The sequence below is a fragment of the Lathyrus oleraceus genome, chromosome 1, assembly GCF_024323335.1.
Source record: "Lathyrus oleraceus cultivar Zhongwan6 chromosome 1, CAAS_Psat_ZW6_1.0, whole genome shotgun sequence".
Classification (NCBI taxonomy): domain Eukaryota; kingdom Viridiplantae; phylum Streptophyta; class Magnoliopsida; order Fabales; family Fabaceae; genus Lathyrus; species Lathyrus oleraceus.
Window position 1 is genome coordinate 413,370,593 of NC_066579.1, and position 27,478 is coordinate 413,398,070.

Consider the following 27,478-nt stretch of genomic DNA (forward strand, 5'->3'; position numbering starts at 1 on the left):
CAACATTGAAGAAAATAAAGTCAGGACAAAACTTTCCAAAAATAGAAAGTGACTTATAATTCAAAATTGTCAAAAATGGAAAGGTTTTCTCCTCAAGATTTCATCATCAAAAATGCTTCAAATGAAATTTTGTTGAACATGAAAGTTGTAGATCTTGTTCTCCCATTTCCAAAAAGTCCAAGATCATGATTTTCTCATGTGTGGTTGAAGAGATATGGTCAAATCTTGGTCAAAGGAATTTGAACTTCACAAGTGCATAACTTTCACACCAAAAGGCCAAATGAAGTGGTTCTTTTTGCAACATTCTTGTTTTGACATGTACTATCCAATTCATGCATCACATACCATGCATTTTGATCACAAAAATATGTGCATTTACATTTGAATTTTGGAGGGAAAAGTCAAATTCAAAAACTATGCATTGTCCATTCATTGTTCCACTTGCCTTGGCTCCAAAACAACATTTCATGTGGATTTCAAGTGAATTTCATGCACTGTAGCATTGCATGCATGCATGAGGGGTGAATTGGACAATTTGGCATTACACTTCAATTTCACTTAATCCTTTGCATTTGCTTAATCATGATTAGCATACATCATTAGTAGCACATATATATAGCATAATCATAACAGAAATTGGATTAACACTTCATTTTGCTCAGATCTAGATCTAATTCACCAATCTTCATAATTTTTTCTCTCACTTTTTCATCAAAATTCTTCATAAACATTGCTTTGTTCTTGATCAAATCATCATCCACAAGCATAATTGAGCTGGATTGAAGCAAGGTTTCAAGGATTTCGTGCACATTTGGAACTGTTGAAGCTAGCATTCATTAATGGCAATTGAAGATTTGAGCAACATTAAGCACGATTGAGCACCAATTCTTCATCCATTCATTCACTTAAGCCTTGAGGATCATCTGTTTCCACATTACAAGGCCTGAATCACTCTGTTCCAGTTCTGCACTTCCAACAAGGTTAGATTTCGAATGTCACGATTCTTGAAATTGATAGGTGCATGTGGTAGATCTTTCATAGGTGATTAATTTGAGCTTTGTTTCATCAATTTTCATTAAGAAATGAACAAGTTATGTTGGATCTAAGTTTGGTGGAGGAAACTTCTTTTGATCGAATCTCTTGATATGGTTTGAATTAGCACTAACTAAGCATGGATTCGTGTTTTACTTGGAAGGATGAACATGATGATATAAGTTTTTTCAATTTCTGGATGAATGTGTTCTTGAGTGTATGAACACGATGAACATTGATGAATATCTTAGGGTTTTGATTTCCAGAATATGTTTGATCTTCATGAGCGCGTTTTGCATGCATTTTCATGTTAGTCCTCATGCATTGGTCTAGCTGTAAGTGGCGTGGCAAACTGATTGGCTCTGAACGCGTCCCACTGCCACATGTACTTAATGAAACAGTGCGTTTCATGATGAAACGCGCCACTTTCAAATCCTCCCTCGGTTCGAATCCCAGCTCGTGACTTTGCCAAATTGCATTTGACTTTTTCCATATCATTTCATGCTATGTGCTTCATTGATTTTAATTTTTTCATTCATTTAAAAAATTCATAACTCATTGATGGATGATCCAAATGACCTGGGATTTTTTGCACTTTGTTCCTCATCATGTCTAGTATTTTATGACTATTTTTCCAGAAATTGTGCACGTATGAATTTTGTTTTGGCTTAGGGATTGTGTATGTATGTGTTTTCTTGACCTACCTTGCCATTTTTCTTGTGAAATGATGCGATTTAATCCAATGCTCTTGGAACTTTGCATGCTTAAACTAGACATCCTAATTGACATTTTGATGTAGAGTTTGTATTTTTCTCATTTCTGGTTGTTGAGATATGATCTGTTTAGTGTAGGTGTGACAATGTGTGTCACGCCATTGCTTGCTCAATTTTATGATTTTCTTTTCCATGCCAAATGATGTGATTTTTTGTGTGATGATTCTTCTGGATGTTAGGATTGATCATGAATTTTTGTAGAATTTTTGGGTGCATTGCTGATTTGTTTGAGATTTTTCCTTCTGGATTGCCATTTGTGGACTTTTGAATAGTCATGAACTTCAATGATTTGTGAAATGCTTGATGTTTATCATATGAACTTGAAATTTGGTACATTGATTCTAGACACTTTAAAGTTTATTGTGGCTTTGGTTTGAGACATTTATCATTTGTCAATTCTGTTTTAGGCTTGTACTAAGTTGATGTAGCATTTGTGCTTCAATCGAGCTTGTTTATGCTTACCTTAACTTGATGAATTTAATTGCCATGCTTAAACTTGTCCAAATGCCCTGATTTTTGGTGTGTTGATCGTTTGATGTGTGCTGTTTAGCCATGATTTTTCTTGGGATTTATTGAATTATGTTTGAGTTGATGTGGATTGGTTCATTCTGTTTGCTTCAATGAGCTTTCAACTTGCATGCCTTGCCTTATGTGCTTTGTGAAATGAACTTGGTTGATGCTATTGACATGAGACAACTTGGATATTGTTCTTAATTGATTGAGCTTGATTCTTGTCAATTTTCATGTTCTGTTTTGAATTATTTCTCCCACTTTGACCCTAGGCTTTGTCCTAGTGGTTTGTGCTTATGTTTGGGTTGTGTTTTCAAGACAAGAAGCATATGGCCTTGAGGAATTGGTTCATTGGCTTGAGTTGACTTATTTGGTCAATGTTGACTAATCTTGAGTTTGTTTTGTAGGTTGATGCCAAGTCATTTGTGTTGTGCACATTGGCTTGTGACTTGCATAGCTTGTTTGACTGTGTATTGCTGACTGTGGACTATTAACTGTCTGTTTGACTTTTTGAGTTGTATACTGACTGAGTTAGATTGTTTTCAGGTACATTTAGTTGCTTAAGTTCATTGTGAACTTGCTTTTGCTTTGCTTGATAGCTTGAGCATTGAGGTATAATTTCTTTTCTTCATGTAGTCTGGAAGACCTGGCCTGTTACTTGGTCAGGCACCTGTCTGAAGCCCTCCTTAAGAGGCAATGCTTGTGTTTGTTTACTTTTGTGCTAAGCAGGAAAAGACCTCTATGAGGCAATTGGCAGATAAAAGAGATGTGCAATCCATCTCCTGCTAGTCAGTGTGTCTTCCCTTTGCTCACATTACATGTTGATGCATTGTGGATACTAACCCAAGATCCTATAGAGTCATTCACTTGTGGAGAGAGTTCCAACTTTCTGAACTCCCACACCTTCTATTGTCTGAAGCTCTCCCAGGCCAGGGATAAGAGCTATGAGGCACACCCCTCATCTCCATTTCATCTGCTTTACCCTAACTCTCAATGTTAGGGTTAAGAGCTAACATCACCCGATTCCAGTTGGCTTGTGTTTCACAGCCTAACCTTGTGTGAGCCCACTTTGTTTGTATATAGTGTATGCTAATTGTGTGTATGTTTGCTTTGCTTATGTTGTTTAGGATAGCTTGCTGCCTGTGCAAGTTAGATAGAAACCTCAACCTAGGACCATGGCGGATTGCATGATAACTATTAGGCTCGAGTCAGTCTCCCTTCTAGTTTGTCATTTCCCTGTCTCTGGTTAGGTTAGAAGTTTCTCCCCTGTTAAGGGGAACTACGTTGCCCTGATCCTCATACCAGATGAGGTACGTAGGCAGGAGATCGTACGAGATCTCTCCGGGCACCCTTTTTCTTTTTTGGTGTGTGTTTGCTTGACAGCTAGCAGGCTCGAGTACCAGACTCCCTGTTAGCTTGTTTGTTCAACCTTTTTGTTGCTTTTGACGATTCAGCGTCCGGTTAACCTTTTGTGTGTTGGAGTCCGACGTAAGTCCAGCGATTGGCAGTTGGTTTCCTGTGTCTTGTTGGTGTGGAGTCTGACGTAAGTCCAGCGATTGGCAGTCGGTTTCCAGGGTGTGTTTGTTGGTTCGGAGTCTGATGTAAGTCCAGCGATTAGCATTCGGTCTCCATGTTTGTCTGTTTGTGTGGAGTCTGACGTAAGCCCAGCGATTGGCAGTCGGTTTCCTGTGTGTGTTTTGTTTCGGAGTGCGTGAGCCGAACTACGGTAGCTCTGATTCTCATTCTAGATGAGATACGTAGGCATAGGATGCGATATCCTAGCGAGCCCGTTCCCCTCTTCTCCCACCTGTGTTGTTTCCAGTGTGTGTGTGCATTCTTTTGAGCAGTGTTTGAGCAACCTTTCTTCTATCCTTTTGAGCGTGGATCCCGTCGAGTACGACGGATGCGTAGGGATGCTAATACCTTCCCTTCGCATAACCGACTCCCGATCCCATCTCTCTCTGGTCGCGAGACCATGTCTTTTCCAGGTTTACTTCGAGCGTTTCCTTTCCCTCTTTTGGGATAAATAACACACGGTGGCGGCTCTGTTTGTTTTGTTTTAGCCCGCCGGTTGTTTTTCGCGGATGCGACAGCTGGCGACTCTGTTGGGGAAATAAGAAGTTGACCTCCTGCTGGTCCATCTTCCCTAAGCGAGTCTCTCCTAGCGCTCTCTAGGATAGGGTTTAGGTTGCTTGTGCCATTCAATTTATTGCATTTATGATTATTATGTTGTGTATATATTTGCATAAATGTTTGCATGCATCATACTATCATTGTGCTGTCTTCTGTACAGGTGGTTCCTTTGTTTGGGGTGGGTATTCTGAGTGGGGCTAAAACCCAGGCCCGAGTATACACCTAGGATTAGTGTGGTCTCACGTTTCCTCACTTGCTTTATCAGCATGATGTTGCGACGTGACATACCACAAGCCGGACGAGGTTCTTCTGAGTGAGCTCTTCCATTGTGGAGTACTCCACTTTGGTCTAGTTACCTCTTTTGAGCTGTTGACTTCGGTGACCGATCTTTCCCGGATCTTTGGTTTAGACGATCTTACGAGAGCTGCAACGGCACACCCGAAAGGGCAAACCCGTTGAGTATCTTTGCCCGATTGTCGAGACCATTATCCGCCTTAGGATGACCTGATTAGAATTCACCTGTGAGGGGAGGGTTGATTATTACAGATGCATGTTCTGATGGTGACTTTGATGGTGACTAATGGTTCAGCTATTGATCAGAGTCCTATTTATAAGTCGGATTTATGGACATTTATTTCCGAGACGCCGGAGTTCTATCCGCGGTATTTATCAGTGGGGATCCGTTTCTTTCAGGATTCCCTGGGCTGGTTCAGAGGGTCTTATGGTTATCTGTTCAGAGGATCTCTGGTGATGATGGTGACATATTTTTCAGTTCCGTTTATTTCGGAACCCCAAGTCGGATTTGTGGTTACATATTCCCTCAGATGGGCGTGATCAGTTCAGAGGCTGTAACTCAGTGCAGTGAATGTTCAGATGACTTGGAGGATGCCACAGTGCATTGCATTCATGCATCAGCATCATCCACATTTTGCATTCATCGGCATCTAACTCATGTCTATCCATACTCAGGGTACATTCTCGATTGAGATTCTGGTTGAGACATCCTGATGTCAGAATGTTATTGTCAAATTTTTTATCAGTCTCGATGAAGCCAGAATCGAAGGAAAGAGTGTTCCTCATATGGATAAACATTGCATTCATGCGTGAGTCATAATAACCTGACTTCTGTTTTGCAGGTGTCAGTTTCTAACATGTTTGGGTTTACTCAGGAATCATTGCTCGCGCACGCCGAATCATTCCCTTGCACACAACCCGTCCGCACAGATACCCTACCAGGCGCAACAGATCCAAACTGATGGATACTTCCAACACAGACATTCTCGAGCTGAAAGAGAAGATGGGAGAGCTGATCAATATTATGCAAGGGTTCGCCTTGGGGCAGAAGGCGTTGGTTGAGAAAGTAGAAAAGCTCGAGCGGGCTTCGGTTGCCAACAGTGGTAACAACCTTGAGGGGGTCTCCAACAGTGGTCTGGGTGGTTCAAGGGATGGTGGTGATCCCAGGAGAAAGGCCGCTGATGTGGTAATCAATAACGTTGGAGGCTTTGGTTCCGCTGCAGGTGGTGAACCCGGTAATATGGGCAATAATGTGAAGGATAATCAGTTCCCTCCTTTCCTGGAAGCCCTGGAAGATAAAGAGGCGGATCAGTTCTCCATGCTTAATGAACCATTTGGTCAATACGGTGTCCAACCACCAAACAAAGAGATTCAGTTGCTGGCAGAGAAGATCAGAGCTTTAAAGAGCCATGCTACTCTGGGGTTTGTCAACATGTCAAATATGGGGCTGGTTGAGGGGATTGTGATCCCACAGAAGTTCAAGGCGCCTGCATTTGATAAGTATAATGGGAGTTCTTGCCCGGAAACTCATCTTCAGGCCTTTGTCCGGAAAATTTCTGCCTATACAACAGATCAGAAGCTCTGGATGTACTTCTTCCAGGACAGTCTATCCGGAGGATCCCTAGAATGGTACACCAAGCTGAAGTCTTCTGACATTAAGAGCTGGCAAGATCTTGGAGATGCATTCTTTAAACAGTATCAGTTCAACGCTGACATGGCTCCTAGCCGTACCCAGTTGCAGGGTATGTCTCAGAAGCCGAACGAAGGGTTTAAAGAATATGCACAAAGGTGGAGGGAGTTGGCTGCCAAAGTTCAACCTCCGTTGGTGGATCGAGAGATGTCAGATCTGTTCATGGGTACCCTGCAGAGGGTTTTTGCTGAAAGGATGGTGGGTTGTCCCGTCACTGGCTTTGCAGACATTGTGGTGGCAGGGGAAAGAATTGAAAGTTGGCTGAGAATGGGGAAAATACAGGGAAATGCTCCGTCATCTGGAGTAAAGAAGCCATTTGGGAATGGTCAGCGCAAAAATGAGGGTGAATCGAGTGATGTGTATGCCCAGAAAGGACACGGTAGGGATCGTTACTACCAGCACACTGCTGCGGTAACCACCCCTGCTGGTAATCAGTCAGTATGACAGCAACATCAGCCACCTCAACAGAGAGCCGGGTACCAAGTGAGGGGAAAAGGGATTGATCGTCATTTTGATAAGCCGCCCGTAACATATGTTGTTCTGTTTAAGAAGTTGATGGATCTTGGGTTGGTGCAGCCGAGGACGATGGCTCCAGTAAGATCAGATCAGAGGCCTCCTAACTATGATGAGAACGCCGAGTGTGAATTCCATTCTGGTACACCAGGGCATAACATTGAGGGCTTCAGAGCTTTTAAGCATGTTGTCCAGGATCTGGTAGACTCCAAGGCCATCAATTTTGCACCATTTTCGAACGTTAATGCTAATCCCATGCCGGCGCATGGTCAGGCGTTGGTGGGTGCAATTGTTGAAGATTCGGATCACGCCTATGCGGTAGGTGAAGGGACTGATAGTGACTGCGAGTTTGATGGTTGGATAAAACCGTGCGTACCAGGGATGGAGATCCAGAATTGGAAGGCCTAAAAGATCATCACTGTCACTCATCCTGAAGAGTAATGTTTTCTGTTTTTCAATTCTGTTTGCATGAAAGCCATACGTTTTGCCCGAAACGTAATGGTCCATTGTAAGGGCCACCTCATGTGTTTCATTTTGCAACATTTTGCATCATTAATAAATGGATGTTTTTCACATTAAAAGCGGTGTTCCCTGTTTTTCATTTATTTTTACAGTTTAAAAACAAATAAAAATGGCAATGTTTGTTTTCATTTTTCCCTTCTTTTTTTTTGATTTGTCTCGTTCCAACTTCAAAAAATAATTCTCCTGATCTCGTTGATAACAATTCGGTTACACCTCTGTATGACTTCGACAATCCGATCTATCATGCCGAAGAAGAAGGCGAAGAAGATTGTGATCTGCTGGAAGATTAGCCAGGTTGTTGAAACAAGGGGAGAAGGTGATTCAGCCGCATGAAGAGCGAGTTGAGATCGTTAATCTGGGTACCGACGAGGTCGGAAAGGAAGTGAAAGTTGGTTCCGCCTTCGAGGCGAGTGTCAAGAGCGAAGGTGATGCCATTCGGTCTCAAGAATGCCGGTGCTACTTATCAGAGAGCCAGAGTGACTTTGTTCATGATATGATTCATCATGAAATTGAATGCTATGTTGATGACATGATAGCAAAGTCCCCAAACAAGAAAGGGGCATCTGGTAGATCTGGCCAAGCTGTTGGACCGGTTGAGACAGTTCAAACTGAGGTTGAATTCAAATAAGTGCACTTTCAGAGTGCGGTCCGGTAAGATGTTGGGGTTCATTGTAAGAGAGGAATCGAGGTTGATCCTGCTAAAAAAAAATAAATAAATAAGCCATACAAGAAATGCCTGAACCGAAAACAGAAAAAGAAGTTCGTGGTCTATTAGGTAGACTGAACTACATGTCATGGTTCACATCTCACCTAACAGCCACGTGCGAACCTATATTCAAGATGTGAAAAAAAAATCAAACGGTCAGGTGGAATAATGATTGCCAAGGGGCATTGAAAAATGAAAGAATAAGTTGCAGAAACCTCCGATTCAGATGCCTCCCTGTGGAGGGATGACCATAAACCCTATACTTGACGGCCCTCGAGGGGTCTATGAGGTGTGTACTGTGTCAGCATGACGAGTCTTGTCGAAAAGAGCATGCAATTTACCTTAGCAAAAAGTTTACCAACTGTGAAACAATACATTCACTGCTCGAGAAAACTTGTCGTACTTTGGCATAGGCTGCTCGCCGACTAAGACAGTATATGCTGGTTCATACCACTTTGTGGATTTCAAGATGGATCTGATCAAGTACATATCTGAGAAGCCAGCAGTGACCGGACGGGTTGCAAGAGGGCAAATGATTTTGACTGATGTGATATCCAGTATACCTCTCAGAGAGCAATCAAGGGGAGTGTATTGTCTGATTACCTCGCCCAGCAACCCATTGAGGATTATCAACCAAGGAAGTTTGAGTTCCCTGATGAGGACATCTCGAGGTGCTCAAATCGAAAGATTCTGAGGAACCGATCCCGGAGGAGGGGCCTGACCCTAAATCCGAACGGATTCTGATGTCTGATGGGGCCATTAGCATGAATGGAAGCGGAGTTGGTGCTGCTTTGGTTACGCCAAAGGGATCCCACGTTCCTTTTTGCTGCCCGGCTAACGGTCGAATGCACCGACGGTGTGATTGAGTATGAAGCTGGTATCCTGGGTATCGAACCTCGGTGCGTGCATCTACTGGGGCAACGCCGTTCTCACTCACGTATGGGATAGAAGTGGTATTACCAGTCGAGGTCCAGATCCCATCATGGGGAGTCCTGATGGACGTGAAATTGCAAGAGGCTGAATGGGTAAGGACTCGGTGGGACGAGTTAAGCCTGATCAAGGAAAAGAGGTTGTCGGCCATCTGTCATGGGCAGTTGTACCAGCAGCGGATGAAGCGTGCTTTTGACCGAAAGGTGCGACCTCGTGTGTATCACGTGGGAGATCTGGTGCTGAAAAGGACCCTTCCTACTCAAAACGATCGAAGGGGCAAATGGACACCCAGTCATGAATGCCCATTCATGGTCAAGAAGGTTTTCTCTGGCGGAGCCTTGTTGTTGACGACCATGGATGGCGAGGATTTTCCATCCCCTGTGAATGCGGACGCAGTTAAAAAATACTTCGTATAAAGAGACCCGCTGGACGAAAAGAATAAAATAGTCCAGGCAAAAATGGGCATCCCGGCAAACCGAAAAAAATGAATGAAAAGGTTCGGGCAAAAATTAGGGATAAAAAAGAAAAAACTGTACACCCGGCAAGTCGAAAACCTGAAAAGGCGGCTTGGGCAAAAAAGGGTATCCCGGTGGACTGAAAACTCGAAAGGGCGGTCCAGGCAAAAGAGGGATTGAAAGGAACAACTGTGTCCAGCATGATCGTTTGTACTTTGGTTAAGGCACCAAGATAATCCCCGGCAGGGATCAGTCGGAAACGTCTTTTTCAGAAGGCAGAAGGCACAGAGAGTCTGAGGACATATGGGGTGTAACCGAGTTGGAACTCGATGAGATCACGGTTTCATATTGCCATTAGGATAGATTTTCCTTTTGTGCGCAATTACCTCTTTTCAGGAATTGCTTCCTTTGTATTGCTCAGTTTGAACCACACTTTTTCAATCAATAAAATGCATATTCAGTCAAATAATTTTGTTTTTGTTTTCATGACCGCTTTGATTGCAAAAACATCCGTTTGTTTTGATAAAGAATCTTTGCATTTTAAGACATGGAGATCCCTTCCAATGCATGCTTATAAGATTGAAAGCTTGAAATCTTATTCAGAAGATTGAGTGACCCAGGTGTTGAGACTTTGGCATACCTGTAAGACCCCAATTTTTGCCCTAAGATCCCTCATGGCATCATATCATATCATATCATTGCCTCAAGGATCATTGTGCACCTTGCCTCTCTCCTTATGGGTGGGCTACCTTCTGAGTGTGGTTCTTGATCACCAAGCATGTCTAGCATTTGTATATCTTTGCTTTTCATTTGTTTATTAACCCAAAAGTACAAAAATATTGTCATCTAACCATGTTACTTGCAGCCGAAGCAATCAACAATCAATCAGTCAAAGTCAGTCATTGAGCTAGGTGGTGGCCATTCTTGAAGAATTTGGGCACCATGATCATTCATAAGAGATTCATATGAGTTGTGGTATCATTTTGGATCAAGATCTCAAGTGGAAGAGGCTTGAAATTCATCAAAGCATGGCTCAGTCAACCAAAACCCTAGCAAAGTCAACTGTGGTCAACTGTGCATAAAATCAGGGATTTGATGGTGTGAGATGGTTTGAGAGGTCTCATTCATGTCCATACAAGCCTCATATAACATGTAAAACATCAACATTGAGGAATTGGAGGTCAAACAAAAAGTTTCCCAAAATAGCAAGGACCTGTAATTTTCAACTGCCAAAAATGGAAAGTTCTTCTCCTCAAATTTACATCATCAAGCAAGCTTCAAATCAAAATTTGTCCAACATGAAAGCTGAAGATCTTGCTCTTGCCTTTCCAAAAAGTCCAAGAACACTCATTTCTCATTTATGGTTGGCAAGTTATGATCAAATCATTTTCGAGAATTTTTGAATTTCAAGGAGGCATAACTTCCAAACCATTTGGCCAATTTGGGTGATTCTTTTTTGAGCAAATCCCATTTGACATGTACTATCATGATCCATCATTACATTTCATCAAAAAGCATCACATAAAAATGTCATTTTTCAAGTGAACCATTTAAATTTTGGTGGGAAAAATAGTGATTTTGAAAAATATTCATGATTTTCATGCCAAACCACTTCCAATAGCTTCTAAGCAGAAAATTGGGTTTGCTTAAACATGAATTGCACTGTTCCATTGGTTCAAAGTGAAAAAGGGGCATTTTGGCCAAATGACATAACATGAGCATCTCACTAATCCATTTCCAATTTGCTTAATCGTGTTTAACAGTTGGATTAACAGGTACTATAAGGGCTTAATCATAACAGAAATTCCAGATCCACAATCACAATCTCAGATCCAAATCAAAAATCACCAAAATTCTCTCAATTTCTCTCACACTTTTTTCACTTTGTTCATCAAAAATTCATCATTCTTCTTGCTTTCTCTTGTGTGGATCTTCACCTGCAGGCACAATAGAGCATCTGTTAAAGAAGAATCGTGGAAAATCTTGAAGAATTACCATTGTTGGAACCTTGCACATGGATATGGCAGTTGGAGATTTATGCTGATTCAAGCTGTGTTGAGCTAAAGTTCCACTTCCATTCATCTTCCTCATCATCATAAGCCATCTGTTTCAACCTATCCAAGCAAAATTCGCGCGAAATCAAGAGCTACTTCATCATCAAGGTAAAACTCGACCACTTCAATTCTTGAAATTAGCATGTGCCTTTGGTAGATCTTAGTTAGTAGAATATTCTGCAGCTTGAATCGTGCCATTCCATCGAGTATTGATGAAGATATATGGATTTGAAATCTTGATTGCAAAACTTATTTTGATTGAATCTTTTGCTGTGCATAGAATTAGAACAAATTAAGGTTAGATTAGTGATCTATGAAGTGAGACGGTTCGATCCCTATATGGTTTGTCAATTTCTGTGACTTTTTGTTCATGATGATGATGAATGTGGAAGAACATGATGAACTGGTTTGAATTTCGTTTCCAGATGGTATTTTGATCCGTTTGGCCTGGCTGTTGCATGAATTCCGTGTTTATGTGCCATGAACCCTATCACCGCGTGCCACGTAATAATTGAAACGGGGCGTTTCATGCTGAAACGCGCCCATGTGTTTAGGCCAGGGGTTCGATTCCCCGCTGGCTACAAATTTTCATTGGCCTTTTGCACATTTCTTCCAATTGCATTTCATATGTTCCTCACTTGTTCATGCATTTTTTTTTATTTTCATCATAATCAAAAAATCATAATTCAAGAAATATACATCCAAAATTCATGATTCTTTTTTTGAATTGTTCATCATCATGTGTACTATTTTATGGACATTTTTTCAAGAATTGTGCACGGATAGAAAAAAATAAATGCTTAGGGTTTCCTTTCATGTACCATTTCTTACACCATGCTCACTCTTTCATTCATGAAATCTTGATGCCTAATTGGAAATGGTTGAAATTTTGCATACATGATCTAGACTCATTCCTGGTCATTTTGGTATATGGTTTGCTATTTTTGAGTTCCTGGATTGTGAGATATGATGTGATCTTCATGAGTGTAACAATGTGTGGCATACTAATTTTTGTTCATATTCTTGATTTTATTCTCCATGCTTATGCTATGCCAATTGCTCTAAATTTTTGCATGAAGACTCTTCTGTATGTCTAGTTTGAGCATGATTTTTTGTAGGATCTTTAGATCCATTTCCTATTTGATTGGGATTTTCTTTGCTGTTTGGTCATTTTTGAACTCTTTTTGAGTGTGGAACTTCCATGCTTTGTGAAATTCTCATGCCTTATCATATGAAGCTGAAATTTTGTGGATTGATTCTTAACATGTTTAACTTCATTTTGGCTTTGGTGTGGTCCATTTATCTTATGCTAATTCTGTTTTGAATTCATTTGAAGTTGATACATGATTTGTAGCCTTGTTTGAGCTTGCTTTTGCATACCATGATTTGTTGATTTTAATTGACTTACTTCCACTTGTCCAATTACCATGAAATTTGGTGTGCTGCTCATTCAATGTGTTCTGTTTAAGCATGATTTTTCCTGGAATTTATTGAGCCTTTTTGGTATTGATATGCTTATGTTCATTCTGTTTACATCATTGAGTTCTCAACTTGCCTAGTTTGACATGTTTGCCTTATGAAATGCAATTGGTGAATAGTTTTGATGTGGGACCAACTGGAATTTGTTCTTATTTGATTAATCTTGATGTTGGTCATTTTTCATGTTCTGTTTTGTTTCAATTCTCCTCCTTTGACCCTAGGCTTTGTCCTAGTGGTCTACTTCTCATGTTTGAGTTGTTTTTCAGGTTAAGGAGCAATTGCTTTAAGGAGATTAATTCAAGTTGATTGAGTTTGGTTTGCTTGATTGTGATGAACTAACTTGGTTTGTTTTGTAGGATGCTAACTCATTTCATTTGAGTTTGTGCTTTGCACATGTGATTGATTGTGTTGGCTGTTGGTTCATAACTTGTCTGTTTTGACTCTGTGACTTGAATACTGATTATATTTGATTGATTTCAGGTACCATAGTTGCTTTAGTTCCTTTGAGAACTTGTTATTGCTTTGCTTTTCTTAAGCATTGAGGTAGACTCTCTTGTCTCCATGTAGTCTGGAAGACCTGGCTTGTTATTTAGCCAGGCACCTGTCTGAAGTCCTCCTTAAGAGGCAATGTTTGTGATTGTTTAACTTTGTCCCCAAGCAGGAAAAGACCTCATATGAGGCAATTGGTAGACAAAAGAGATATGTAGCCTATCTCCTACTATTCTGTGAGTCACTCACCTTGCTCACACCACATGTGTTGATGCATAGTGAGTAAAAACCCAAGATCTATCGAGTCTAACTTGTGGAGAGAGTTCCAGCTTTCTGAACTCCCACACCTTCTGATATTCAATGCTCTCCCTGACCAGGGATAAGAGTGATGAGGCACACCCCTCATATCCTTTCATCTGCTTCACCTTGGCTCTCAATGTCAAGGTTAAGAGCACCATTTACCCTATTCCAGTTGACTTTTAAGTCTAACCCTTTGATTGAGCCTAATTGTTTGGTTATAGTGGGTGCTAAATGACTTTGTGTGATTGATTGATTACTTCATATGTACATGTTTGCTTGCATGCCTTTGTGCATTTGTCATTATTAATCGTTCATTATTGCATGATCATCATTTCTTATCTTTGTGACCATCTTTGGTTTACCCATTGAGGACAACAGTAAGTCCATGTTGATTGGCCATTGTTCCTATGATTTGGAAGGGATAGAGTGTAAGACCATGTCATTTGGCCACTCATGTCCATTGCTTAAATGCTTGTTTGTTTGTTGTATGTGAGGATGCAAGTGTAAGACCATGTTGTTGGCGTTTGTTATTCCTATGATCATCTGTTGGAGATTAGAGTAAGTCCAGACAAATTGGCATCTGACATCCAAGTTTTGTTTTACTTTGAGGAGATTAGAGTAAGCCCAGATAGATTGGCATCTGATATCCAGGTTTTGTTTTGTTTTAGGAGGTTGGAATAAGTCCACTTATTGGCATCTGACATCCTTGTTTGTTTTAGGAGACTGGTGTAAATCCATCTATTGGTATCCGGTATCCACCTTTGTTGTGAGATTGGAGTAAGACCAGTTATTGGCCTCCGGTATCACTTGTTTTGCTTTTATTTGTTATTGCTCATTTGCCTATTCCTAAGGACACACTTGAATCATCTTCTATATGATCTCAAGAGGTGAACCTTTCTGAGAAGTTTTACATTCCTTTTTCCATACCCTCTTTGTCCTAAACCTTTTCACATGTTGCTTTCAAAAAACTTTTGACTTGTTGTGCAAACATCTTCATGTCTTTTTCAAATTAGAAACCTGGACCCTGAGTCCTTGACCTTTTCAAACTCCATTTCATAACACTTCTTTGAATCAATCTTAATCATACCTTGACCATACTTTGTGAATACTCATAATCAATTAACCTCACACATTCACTTGTTTTGTGGCTTTGTCCATTGTTAATATGTTTTCATACATTAGCCATAGGTTTCAATTACCATAGCGGTTGATGTAAATCTTACCTTATCCTTAGTGAGTCGATTGTAAGACTTCCGTACTGAAAACAGGGTTAACCCCTCTAGTACGTCGAAGCCGTCCTCGCATGGTGGATTGTTGATTCAGGTTGAGTTTTCTCCCATTGGTAATGAAAAGCCTTAATGCTTGTGTTTTAAAATGAACTCACTAATTTTTGGAAATCTTTTAGCCGAACTACGGCGTTTTGATCCTTACCTTTGATGGAAGGTACGTAGGCAACGGGTTCATCCGTTCAAACACAAAAATAACTAACTTGTATATTCTTTTCTCATCATCCCATTCATGTTTGCACAATATGTCATAAACAAATAAACATTTTTATACAACAAGTGTGAAAAGGGCTCCCTAGGAGTACCTAGGACGTGATGGGTGCCTAACACCTTCCCATTGCGTAATTTACCCCTTACCCAGATTCTCTGATCTTTTTATTAGTTTTCTACGTGTAAAACTTCTTAGGTTTTTGTTCGCTTTTTAACCAGTCCTTAGGATAAATAAAAGTGCGGTGGCGACTCGATTCATTGTATACTTTGCTTATGGTTTAATCAATAAATCATATAGCGACGAATACACCGCTACAATACCTGGGGCACGTTTTTATCTAACGATCTCTTTTGCAGGTACTGTTAGATATTTTCACTCACTTGCAGGTTGTGATGTGGAAGCCTTTTGACGAAAGATCCCCGAGGAGTCCGATCAGGGACGAATGGGTGGAGAAATGGTGAAAAGACGGCGAGACGTACGATGATCCTGTATATTAATCAAGAAGACTCTTCAAAGTCTGAGATTGGAAAGTCTGTATGAATCCCAGGACTTCGATCTCTGTGGAGTACGGAGAAAGCAAGAATACAAGGTGATGAATCAGAAAAGTCCAGACGAGTCTGGGAGTTCTCAAAATTGGAAAGCTGACAGTGGATTTAGACGGTGAATGCCATGGTTCGACGAGTCGACGGGTGTTCTGTGCTAGACTTTCCTGGTTTCCCCAAGCATGGAGGGGCTTGTTAATTCCCCAGCAGATTCAAGGTTTGTGTTTTCCCTAGCAGGGTCGGGATGGTTATCTTCCCCAGCGGGTTTGAGATCGGTGTTTCCTCAGCAGCCAGGCCTGAAGGTTGCTATTTCCCAGCGGAGGTATCTATTGGTAGTGGTTTCTCCAAGCAGAGTTGGGATTGTTGTATCCCCAGCAAGTCAGAGATTGTTGGTTTCCCCACAGAGTGCGTTGTTGGTTTTTTCCCCAGCGAAGTCCCCAAACGGATCGGGTGCAAAGGAGGTTTTCCCTGGTGAGGGTGGCCTATTTCCCAGCAGCAGGGTTAGTCCCCAGCAGGGTGGAGATCGGAGTGTTGGCAAGTTCCTCAGCAGAGTGCCTCGAGCTCCCCAGAAGAGTCCCCTGAGGGGGATACCTTTTATGCATGCATCATTTAGGAGATCATAGCATATTGCATAATAAATTGCGTAGCATTTCCATAATTATGGAGCATTGCGCTAAAAATCATCATGCATCATCATCGCAAGCATAAGCTAGTCTCAAGCCGTGGTTACCGTTTGAGATTTAGTTTCGCTAGTGGGTGAAGGTGCTACTCAAGCCGTGGTTACCGTTTGATCCTTACCTTTGATGGAAGGTACGTAGGCAACGGGTTCATCCGTTCAAACACAAAAATAACTAACTTGTATATTCTTTTCTCATCATCCATGTTTGCACAATATGTCATAAACAAATAAACATTTTTATATAACAAGTGTGAAAAGGGCTCCCTATGAGTACCTAGGACGTGATGGGTGCCTAACACCTTCCCATTGCGTAATTTACCCCTTACCCAGATTCTCTGATCTTTTTATTAGTTTTCTACGTGTAAAACTTCTTAGGTTTTTGTTCGCTTTTTAACCAGTCCTTAGGATAAATAAAAGTGCGGTGGCGACTCGATTCATTGTATACTTTGCTTATGGTTTAATCAATAAATCATATAGCGACGAATACACCGCTACAGAAAAGTGGCGACTCTGCTGGGGAATAACATTAGACCTTCCCTGGTGGTATTGCCTACTTTTCACCCTTGTTGTATGATATTTGTTATGTGTTATTTGACATATTTTTGTACAATTTGGGATAACTGTATTGATTGTAATGATTGAATTGCTTGATATACAATTGCTGTTTACTTTGGTGATCTCTGTGAGATGAGTTCTATACCCGAACTCGAGTGCACTCTAGGATAGGAGAATGGCGTAGTCTTGTTGACTGGTGTGGAGTATTCCTTAGCCAGCTGACTTGCGAGTCCATTCACTTGGTGGAGGTCATGTTGGATTAATAATGTCACACAAGTCATTTGTGGTTAGGCATTATTCTTTCAATCATGTGCCTTAGAAGCCAAGGACCTTAGTTTACCAAACCCATCTTGGCCTATTTTTAGGACGTAGTGCGGAGGTCGTTCAGATGTAAGTTCTGATGCGATTGTTACGCGATACTACACTCATAAGAGTCTCTCTTGAGAATATTTTTGGAATACGAGTATTCGTTCCTCCGATAATATCCGAGAGATGGGACGATGATTATGGGAACCTCTGGTAGAACATGTCTGGCAGGTTTAAACCCTAGTACACTCCCTTTGGGTGGTTCTTAACCAAGACTCCATGCTCGTGACTCTCAGCAAACCCGTGATTCGTGGTTGAGTCGTTCAGACAACCTTAATATCAATGGAACTTGGGTATTGATAAGGTGTAAAACCTAAATCTACCAAAATGGATGATTGATATTAAGGATGTCAGAGCCGGTTCATGTACCGTTAATATCAATGGAACTTGGGTGTCGATAAGGCGAAAACCTAAATCCACCAAAATGGATGATTGATATTAGGGATACAATGAGCTTTCCCACGACCTTTGTTTGGTGTGATTTGCTTGATCCTTGAGTGTGATTCATGCATTCATGCATTCATGCATTCATCTGCATCCATATCATCAGATAAAAAGAAAATTTTCAAGGAACTCAAAGGAGTTTATTTGCAAAAAATTTCAAAACATGGAAAAACCGGGAAAATTTTTTCACCTAATATATCTGATGAGATATTCTCATATACGATCAAAATGCTTAAATATTTCAAAGTTTGCAAATAAAACCCTCGAGTTTCTTTGAAAATAAAAAACAAGCATATGCACAAACACTTCATGCATCATTTGCATAAGCGGGTGCTTCGTTCCGGTCTCCCGTCCTGTGGTCTGACCCTGCGATCTTCATTTATTTTGAAGACGCACTTCGCCGGTACTACACTGAGCCATCTCTGCCAGATTGATGGATTATCTTGAACAAGAGAGCTATGAACTCAAGGAGGAATTTGCCAGACTATGTGTTGTTGATGGATTTATTCCTGGTTAACCAATCCCGGGCTGGCATTGGCTACTGTTCTGGGGCATTTAATGAGCAAGGTCTGTTCAAGAGTGGGGGATTCATCCATGACGATCAACCTGAGGAAGAAACTGCTGCTATCTTGGAAGAGGATGCAGAGGACTTGAACAATTTCGTCATTCCTGGTGGTGTCTGCCACAATTGGGTCGCTGTAGATGTTCCTACAGTCATCCATAGATCAGAGTAATTGTTCACTTTGTTTAAAAACCCTTCTCCCATGCCAAAAGGAGAAGTGATGACATTGTTGGCAGCATTTAATACAATGATGTTTTCATTCAATTAATGCATTGTTAAACATTTGTTTTTCCATTTGTTTTCACTTTTTGCTTTTTGCATGAAATCAGTGATCACAAAAAACCCTGAAAAACAAGAAAACAATCTTTTCATCTGCATAAATGATTTGCTTGTTTAAATTCAAAAGCTTTTCATTATCCAAAATCATTATGCAGGGATTTCTAAACCCATTGAACATAATGATCCAACGCCATCTCCCAATCTTGAATTCCTTGTATTTGAGGCAGAGGAAGATGATGTTGAAGGGGATTCCTGATGAGATTACCCGTCTTCTGGAGCACGAGAAGAGGCTCATTCAGCTGTATCATGAGAATCAGCAAAACAGTCAAACTGGGGCATTGCAAACGCAATCAAAAAAGAAAAAAAAAAGAGAAGAGGGTGAAAAAGATGGAAAAATAAAAAATCAGGAAAAAAATTTCAAATTTTTTTCAAAAGAAAAAAGAAAAATTATACCCTCAAGTCCCTAGTTGACTGATGCTGAATGGATTCAGAGTCGTTATGACCAGCTGAATTTGATTGAAGAGAAGCGATTAACTGCCATGTGCCATGGTCAGTTATATCAGCAGAGAATGAAGAAAGCATTCGATAAGAAGGTCAAGCCTCGTGTGTTCCGAGAAGGTGACCTCGTGCTCAAGAAAATTTTGTCTTTCGCGCCCGATTCCAGGGGCAAGTGGACTCCAAACTACGAGGGTCCATATGTTGTTAAGAGAGCCTTTTCAGGCGGTGCTTTGATGCTTACAACAATGGATGGGGAGGATTTCACTCGTCCTGTGAATTCAGATGCAGTCAAGAAATACTTTGCCTAAAAAAAAAGAGTATATGCAAATGAAAAACAGAATAGCTCGCTAAGTTGAAAACCCGAAAGGGCGGCTTAGGCAAAAATGAGCGTCTCGGTGGAGAACCTGCAAGGGCGATCCAGGCAAAAGTTAGAGACTTGAAAAAAAATGTATATTTGCATCCCGCTAGATTGAGTACCTCACCCTGGGGCAATCTAGGCAAAAAAAAAATTAGGGATTTGGCAAGTAACTGCATCCTGACAAGACTTTCTGTCACCCAGCTGTCTGTTCGTCAGAGGTTCTCGATTCGTCGTCAACTGAAGCTTCGAGTACATCGAGATTCAAATTGGTAGAGAAAGGATCATTATGTTCGATGTAGCCCTCTTCCAATATATATCACTGATTTCAAATTTGTACAGATCTATGGAGTCTTGCCATTTGCAGACTACCATTCCATCAAATCAATTTGAGCCTTTTATCCAATTATTTGCACTCTTATTTGTTTCAATTCAACAAATGTTTTGCATGTTTTAATTGATAAAATGTCATTGTTTTAAACAAATAAATTTTTCAAAAATTGTTGTTTTAAACAAAGTGAACATTCACAATGACAAAAGGATACTCAAGAATCTCTCAGTGCTCTCCCGAGGGTGACAAGATTTCCAACAGGTAAGACATTTGTTCATATTCCTGGCATTGGTTGTATCCTCTTTCTCCTGCTTTATTGTTGGGGCTATTCCCCAAGCAGAGCTCTTGATTAGGATTGTTCCCTAAGCAGAGTGTTGTTGAAGACCTCGTTTCTTCTCCAGCAATATTCGCTCCCAGCATGGGTGTTTTCCGTTTGGAAGTTTCGGTAGTAGGTGGTTCGAGACCCCAGTACCCTGTCACTCTCCCCAGTGCAATCGCCAGCGAAGTTGTGGTTTTTCTCCTCAGCATGGATGCTTTCCCTTAGAAGACCCAATGGTTGGTGGATTGGTATCCCGGTATTTTACTGTGTTCCCCAGCATTGTTGCAAGCCGAGTTGTTGCTTCTTTCCTCAGCACATTCGATAGCGGGATTCGTGATATATCCCCAGAGCAGAGTGTTGTGGAAGACTTCGATTGCTCAAGCAGTACTCTCTTCCCCGGCCCAGTAGCCAGCGAAGTTGCTATATCTCCCCATCAGTGCGCTTATTCCTTCAGCAGGGCAGTGATTGTGTTCCTCCTCAGAAGTTGTGGATATTCTCCTCAGAAGAGTCAGTATTTGGTGGTTGATCCCCAGCTCGCCTCCTATTTCCCCAGTGGGTTTCTCAGTGACTTCCCCAGTGGATCTGCCTGTAAATTTGTGGTTGGGTGGATTGTATTTGTGCAAAATCCCCAATGGAGTGGGTATTCCTCAACAGAGTCCGGATTGTGTCCGTGATATCCCTCAGAATCTCCGCCAGAGTTGGAAACCTCTGTTTTCCTCAGTAGGGTTGGTTGGTGATCTATCATCCATAGATTTGGTTGATCTCCTGTTGCTTTTGATCCCCAGTAGAGTGGCTTATTGCAGAATCTACTTGTGTGATCTTTTCTTCCTCCTCAGTGGGTTGTTCCCCAATGGAATAGATATTTGTGTTCTCCCCAGGTAGAGTTGCTTATGCAGTCAGATTCTACGTGGATGATCTGTTCCCCCTCAGTGGGTTGTTCCCCAGTGGAGTTATTGCGGAGTTGCCTTCGTGGTAGTTCTTGCTTGTGCAGCGAACTCTTGTGCTTCAGTTGATACTGAGAATCCCCTGCAGATATTTTGGGATTCCTCCCATTCCCCAACAGATTTGTCTTTGTGGTTGTTCATGCCTGTTGTGACTTTCTGTACTCCAGATGGGTTGATTGCTGATCCATCACTCAGAGATTGTGTGATATCTCAGATCTTTTGCCTCCCCGCAGATCTTTGCTTTTCAGCTTGAAGATCTCCAGCAAATTGGCTTTCCAGTTGGACTTCCTTGGTTTTCCCTGGAAATATAGTACCGGATGTTTGATTCCTGGTCCTGTGTGTGTTAGAATTGTCTGTTTTGTCAGCATTCATCAAACATAAATCACGCATATTCATGCATACTCATAAACATTCAGATATTCATGTTGCATTTTTGCCATATATCTTTTGTTTGTTGTTTCCTGCTATGGTGATATAGATCTCCTTTATAGATCTCCCAAAGCAGATGTCGGGTGTCTAATCTCTCCAAATAGAGTCAGCCCTTAAGCAGAAAGTGTCTATCCTTTCAGGCATTTCCCCACTGAGATATCTCCTCGTGGATGACGGTTTCTTCCGTTTCCTCCCAACATATATATTGGGATGGATGTTCCTATTTGAGTTATATCCTCATTAGGACAAGTCTTGATTCAGTCGCCTTTTTGGTTCAATCCTAAATTGGCCCCTTTTTCAACTGTCTCTTGCGCTTCCCTGTGGCATAAATGAATAGTTGCTTACAAACCGGCGCTCATTCATCTTATCCTCAGTGGAACTTTTTGGCCTCTGCCTACAAACCAGCAGTTGTAAGTCCTATCTTTGCGTTTTTCTACCTACTACCCGGTAGTATAAACCCGGTTTTCTCCCCTAACGGAGTTAACTTTGTTGTTCATCCCAGCCGATGACAATTCCCCTTTTGTGATTTTCTATCCAACATTTGGTAGATGTAATCCCCTCTTTGTGGTTATCTTCATCTAGTATTCGATGTTGATTTTCCTTCGCTTGGATAAGTCGCTTGAATAAGCACTTATATCCCCAGCAAATCTTTTGTGGATAATTGCCGTATGCTAGCAATTTTATCCCCAGCGGGTCCTTTCACCGTTTGCCAGTGATTGTGTTCCCCGGATCATTGATTTTCATCAATGTATCCTCAGCAGATCGCCTTTCATTTACCCGTTTGCTTGGTAATGATTGTTGCTCCCCTTGATTGGTCATCTTTATATGCCTAGTTGGTATCCCGATGCTTTTCTTTTCGGATTTTTATCCTATAAACAACCTACAACCCGGTTAAGGATAATCTTCCTCTCGAGGTTATTATTCACGTTTTGACGGTAATGAATAATATATCTCATTCGCTCTTCGATCGAAACCTTTCGTGTTTCCCCAGTCGAGTAAGGTTCGTATTCCCTGTGGAATCGAACATCCATCCTATAAACAAGTTTGCTTTCGCTTTCTTCAGGATGATGAGTGTTTTGGCATATACACCAATTCACGCCTTGGTCGGTCACCTGTTACATACCTACAACCCGGTATCCTTGGTGTTCCTTCCTGTCTGCTCCCTATTATGACCTTGGTCCCCTGTGGAGTTAGATTTTCCTGAGTTTATGTACCTTTTTCAGGTCTTTCTCAGATGCTTGGTTGATTGATATCTCTCACCCTCATACAGGTCTTAGATATTCATTCTTCCTGAGTTTGTTACTCACTAACCGGTAACATCTCATTCTTTGGTTTCCCCTGGAAAGTCTTTTCTAGATTTTCCCAGCGGATTGGTGTTCCTATTCGTGTTGCTGTATTGGTGTTATCCCCAGTACATGCATTTTGTGAGTCAGCTTGAGTCTTTCCAATGGAAGTGTTTTCCTTTGGAATTTCTCTCTCTCCCCAGTTTGAGTCCTTTACTTCCCCAGTAAAGTCTCCAGTCCTATGTTTCGTTATCCCCTAAATCAGAGTCGTGACCTGCTCACGCATTTCTTTTTCTTATCTCCAATAAGAATCCCCATGAGAGTCTTGTTAATGTCTCTGTTCCTGGTGGGTGAATTACTCCGATGGATCGTCTTTTCTTCTTTGTGGAACTATATCCCCACAGAGTTTGTGTCTTTTGCATGCATACATTTGCATCATGAGGTCTCTTAGGGACCAAAATTTGTCTCATTACTGTTATTTAAGCCCATTCTACCGCGTCGATATGAAGATTTCTAAACTTCACTTCTCCGGCTAGAATGACCTTAAATAGGGGCATCTGTAAGACCCCAATTTTTGCCCTAAGATCCCTCATGGCATCATATCATATCATATCATTGCCTCAAGGATCATTGTGCACCTTGCCTCTCTCCTTATGGGTGGGCTACCTTCTGAGTGTGGTTCTTGATCACCAAGCATGTCTAGCATTTGTATATCTTTGCTTTTCATTTGTTTATTAACCCAAAAGTACAAAAATATTGTCATCTAACCATGTTACTTGCAGCCGAAGCAATCAACAATCAATCAGTCAAAGTCAGTCATTGAGCTAGGTGGTGGCCATTCTTGAAGAATTTGGGCACCATGATCATTCATAAGAGATTCATATGAGTTGTGGTATCATTTTGGATCAAGATCTCAAGTGGAAGAGGCTTGAAATTCATCAAAGCATGGCTCAGTCAACCAAAACCCTAGCAAAGTCAACTGTGGTCAACTGTGCATAAAATCAGGGATTTGATGGTGTGAGATGGTTTGAGAGGTCTCATTCATGTCCATACAAGCCTCATATAACATGTAAAACATCAACATTGAGGAATTGGAGGTCAAACAAAAAGTTTCCCAAAATAGCAAGGACCTGTAATTTTCAACTGCCAAAAATGGAAAGTTCTTCTCCTCAAATTTACATCATCAAGCAAGCTTCAAATCAAAATTTGTCCAACATGAAAGCTGAAGATCTTGCTCTTGCCTTTCCAAAAAGTCCAAGAACACTCATTTCTCATTTATGGTTGGCAAGTTATGATCAAATCATTTTCGAGAATTTTTGAATTTCAAGGAGGCATAACTTCCAAACCATTTGGCCAATTTGGGTGATTCTTTTTTGAGCAAATCCCATTTGACATGTACTATCATGATCCATCATTACATTTCATCAAAAAGCATCACATAAAAAGGTCATTTTTCAAGTGAACCATTTAAATTTTGGTGGGAAAAATAGTGATTTTGAAAAATATTCATGATTTTCATGCCAAACCACTTCCAATAGCTTCTAAGCAGAAAATTGGGTTTGCTTAAACATGAATTGCACTGTTCCATTGGTTCAAAGTGAAAAAGGGGCATTTTGGCCAAATGACATAACATGAGCATCTCACTAATCCATTTCCAATTTGCTTAATCGTGTTTAACAGTTGGATTAACAGGTACTATAAGGGCTTAATCATAACAGAAATTCCAGATCCACAATCACAATCTCAGATCCAAATCAAAAATCACCAAAATTCTCTCAATTTCTCTCACACTTTTTTCACTTTGTTCATCAAAAATTCATCATTCTTCTTGCTTTCTCTTGTGTGGATCTTCACCTGCAGGCACAATAGAGCATCTGTTAAAGAAGAATCGTGGAAAATCTTGAAGAATTACCACTGTTGGAACCTTGCACATGGATATGGCAGTTGGAGATTTATGCTGATTCAAGCTGTGTTGAGCTAAAGTTCCACTTCCATTCATCTTCCTCATCATCATAAGCCATCTGTTTCAACCTATCCAAGCAAAATTCGCGCGAAATCAAGAGCTACTTCATCATCAAGGTAAAACTCGACCACTTCAATTCTTGAAATTAGCATGTGCCTTTGGTAGATCTTAGTTAGTAGAATATTCTGCAGCTTGAATCGTGCCATTCCATCGAGTATTGATGAAGATATATGGATTTGAAATCTTGATTGCAAAACTTATTTTGATTGAATCTTTTGCTGTGCATAGAATTAGAACAAATTAAGGTTAGATTAGTGATCTATGAAGTGAGACGGTTCGATCCCTATATGGTTTGTCAATTTCTGTGACTTTTTGTTCATGATGATGATGAATGTGGAAGAACATGATGAACTGGTTTGAATTTCGTTTCCAGATGGTATTTTGATCCGTTTGGCCTGGCTGTTGCATGAATTCCGTGTTTATGTGCCATGAACCCTATCACCGCGTGCCACGTAATAATTGAAACGGGGCGTTTCATGCTGAAACGCGCCCATGTGTTTAGGCCAGGGGTTCGATTCCCCGCTGGCTACAAATTTTCATTGGCCTTTTGCACATTTCTTCCAATTGCATTTCATATGTTCCTCACTTGTTCATGCATTTTTTTTTATTTTCATCATAATCAAAAAATCATAATTCAAGAAATATACATCCAAAATTCATGATTCTTTTTTGAATTGTTCATCATCATGTGTACTATTTTATGGACATTTTTTCAAGAATTGTGCACGGATAGAAAAAAATAAATGCTTAGGGTTTCCTTTCATGTACCATTTCTTACACCATGCTCACTCTTTCATTCATGAAATCTTGATGCCTAATTGGAAATGGTTGAAATTTTGCATACATGATCTAGACTCATTCCTGGTCATTTTGGTATATGGTTTGCTATTTTTGAGTTCCTGGATTGTGAGATATGATGTGATCTTCATGAGTGTAACAATGTGTGGCATACTAATTTTTGTTCATATTCTTGATTTTATTCTCCATGATTATGCTATGCCAATTGCTCTAAATTTTTGCATGAAGACTCTTCTGTATGTCTAGTTTGAGCATGATTTTTTGTAGGATCTTTAGATCCATTTCCTATTTGATTGGGATTTTCTTTGCTGTTTGGTCATTTTTGAACTCTTTTTGAGTGTGGAACTTCCATGCTTTGTGAAATTCTCATGCCTTATCATATGAAGCTGAAATTTTGTGGATTGATTCTTAACATGTTTAACTTCATTTTGGCTTTGGTGTGGTCCATTTATCTTATGCTAATTCTGTTTTGAATTCATTTGAAGTTGATACATGATTTGTAGCCTTGTTTGAGCTTGCTTTTGCATACCATGATTTGTTGATTTTAATTGACTTACTTCCACTTGTCCAATTACCATGAAATTTGGTGTGCTGCTCATTCAATGTGTTCTGTTTAAGCATGATTTTTCCTGGAATTTATTGAGCCTTTTTGGTATTGATATGCTTATGTTCATTCTGTTTACATCATTGAGTTCTCAACTTGCCTAGTTTGACATGTTTGCCTTATGAAATGCAATTGGTGAATAGTTTTGATGTGGGACCAACTGGAATTTGTTCTTATTTGATTAATCTTGATGTTGGTCATTTTTCATGTTCTGTTTTGTTTCAATTCTCCTCCTTTGACCCTAGGCTTTGTCCTAGTGGTCTACTTCTCATGTTTGAGTTGTTTTTCAGGTTAAGGAGCAATTGCTTTAAGGAGATTAATTCAAGTTGATTGAGTTTGGTTTGCTTGATTGTGATGAACTAACTTGGTTTGTTTTGTAGGATGCTAACTCATTTCATTTGAGTTTGTGCTTTGCACATGTGATTGATTGTGTTGGCTGTTGGTTCATAACTTGTCTGTTTTGACTCTGTGACTTGAATACTGATTATATTTGATTGATTTCAGGTACCATAGTTGCTTTAGTTCCTTTGAGAACTTGTTATTGCTTTGCTTTTCTTAAGCATTGAGGTAGACTCTCTTGTCTCCATGTAGTCTGGAAGACCTGGCTTGTTATTTAGCCAGGCACCTGTCTGAAGTCCTCCTTAAGAGGCAATGTTTGTGATTGTTTAACTTTGTCCCCAAGCAGGAAAAGACCTCATATGAGGCAATTGGTAGACAAAAGAGATATGTAGCCTATCTCCTACTATTCTGTGAGTCACTCACCTTGCTCACACCACATGTGTTGATGCATAGTGAGTAAAAACCCAAGATCTATCGAGTCTAACTTGTGGAGAGAGTTCCAGCTTTCTGAACTCCCACACCTTCTGATATTCAATGCTCTCCCTGACCAGGGATAAGAGTGATGAGGCACACCCCTCATATCCTTTCATCTGCTTCACCTTGGCTCTCAATGTCAAGGTTAAGAGCACCATTTACCCTATTCCAGTTGACTTTTAAGTCTAACCCTTTGATTGAGCCTAATTGTTTGGTTATAGTGGGTGCTAAATGACTTTGTGTGATTGATTGATTACTTCATATGTACATGTTTGCT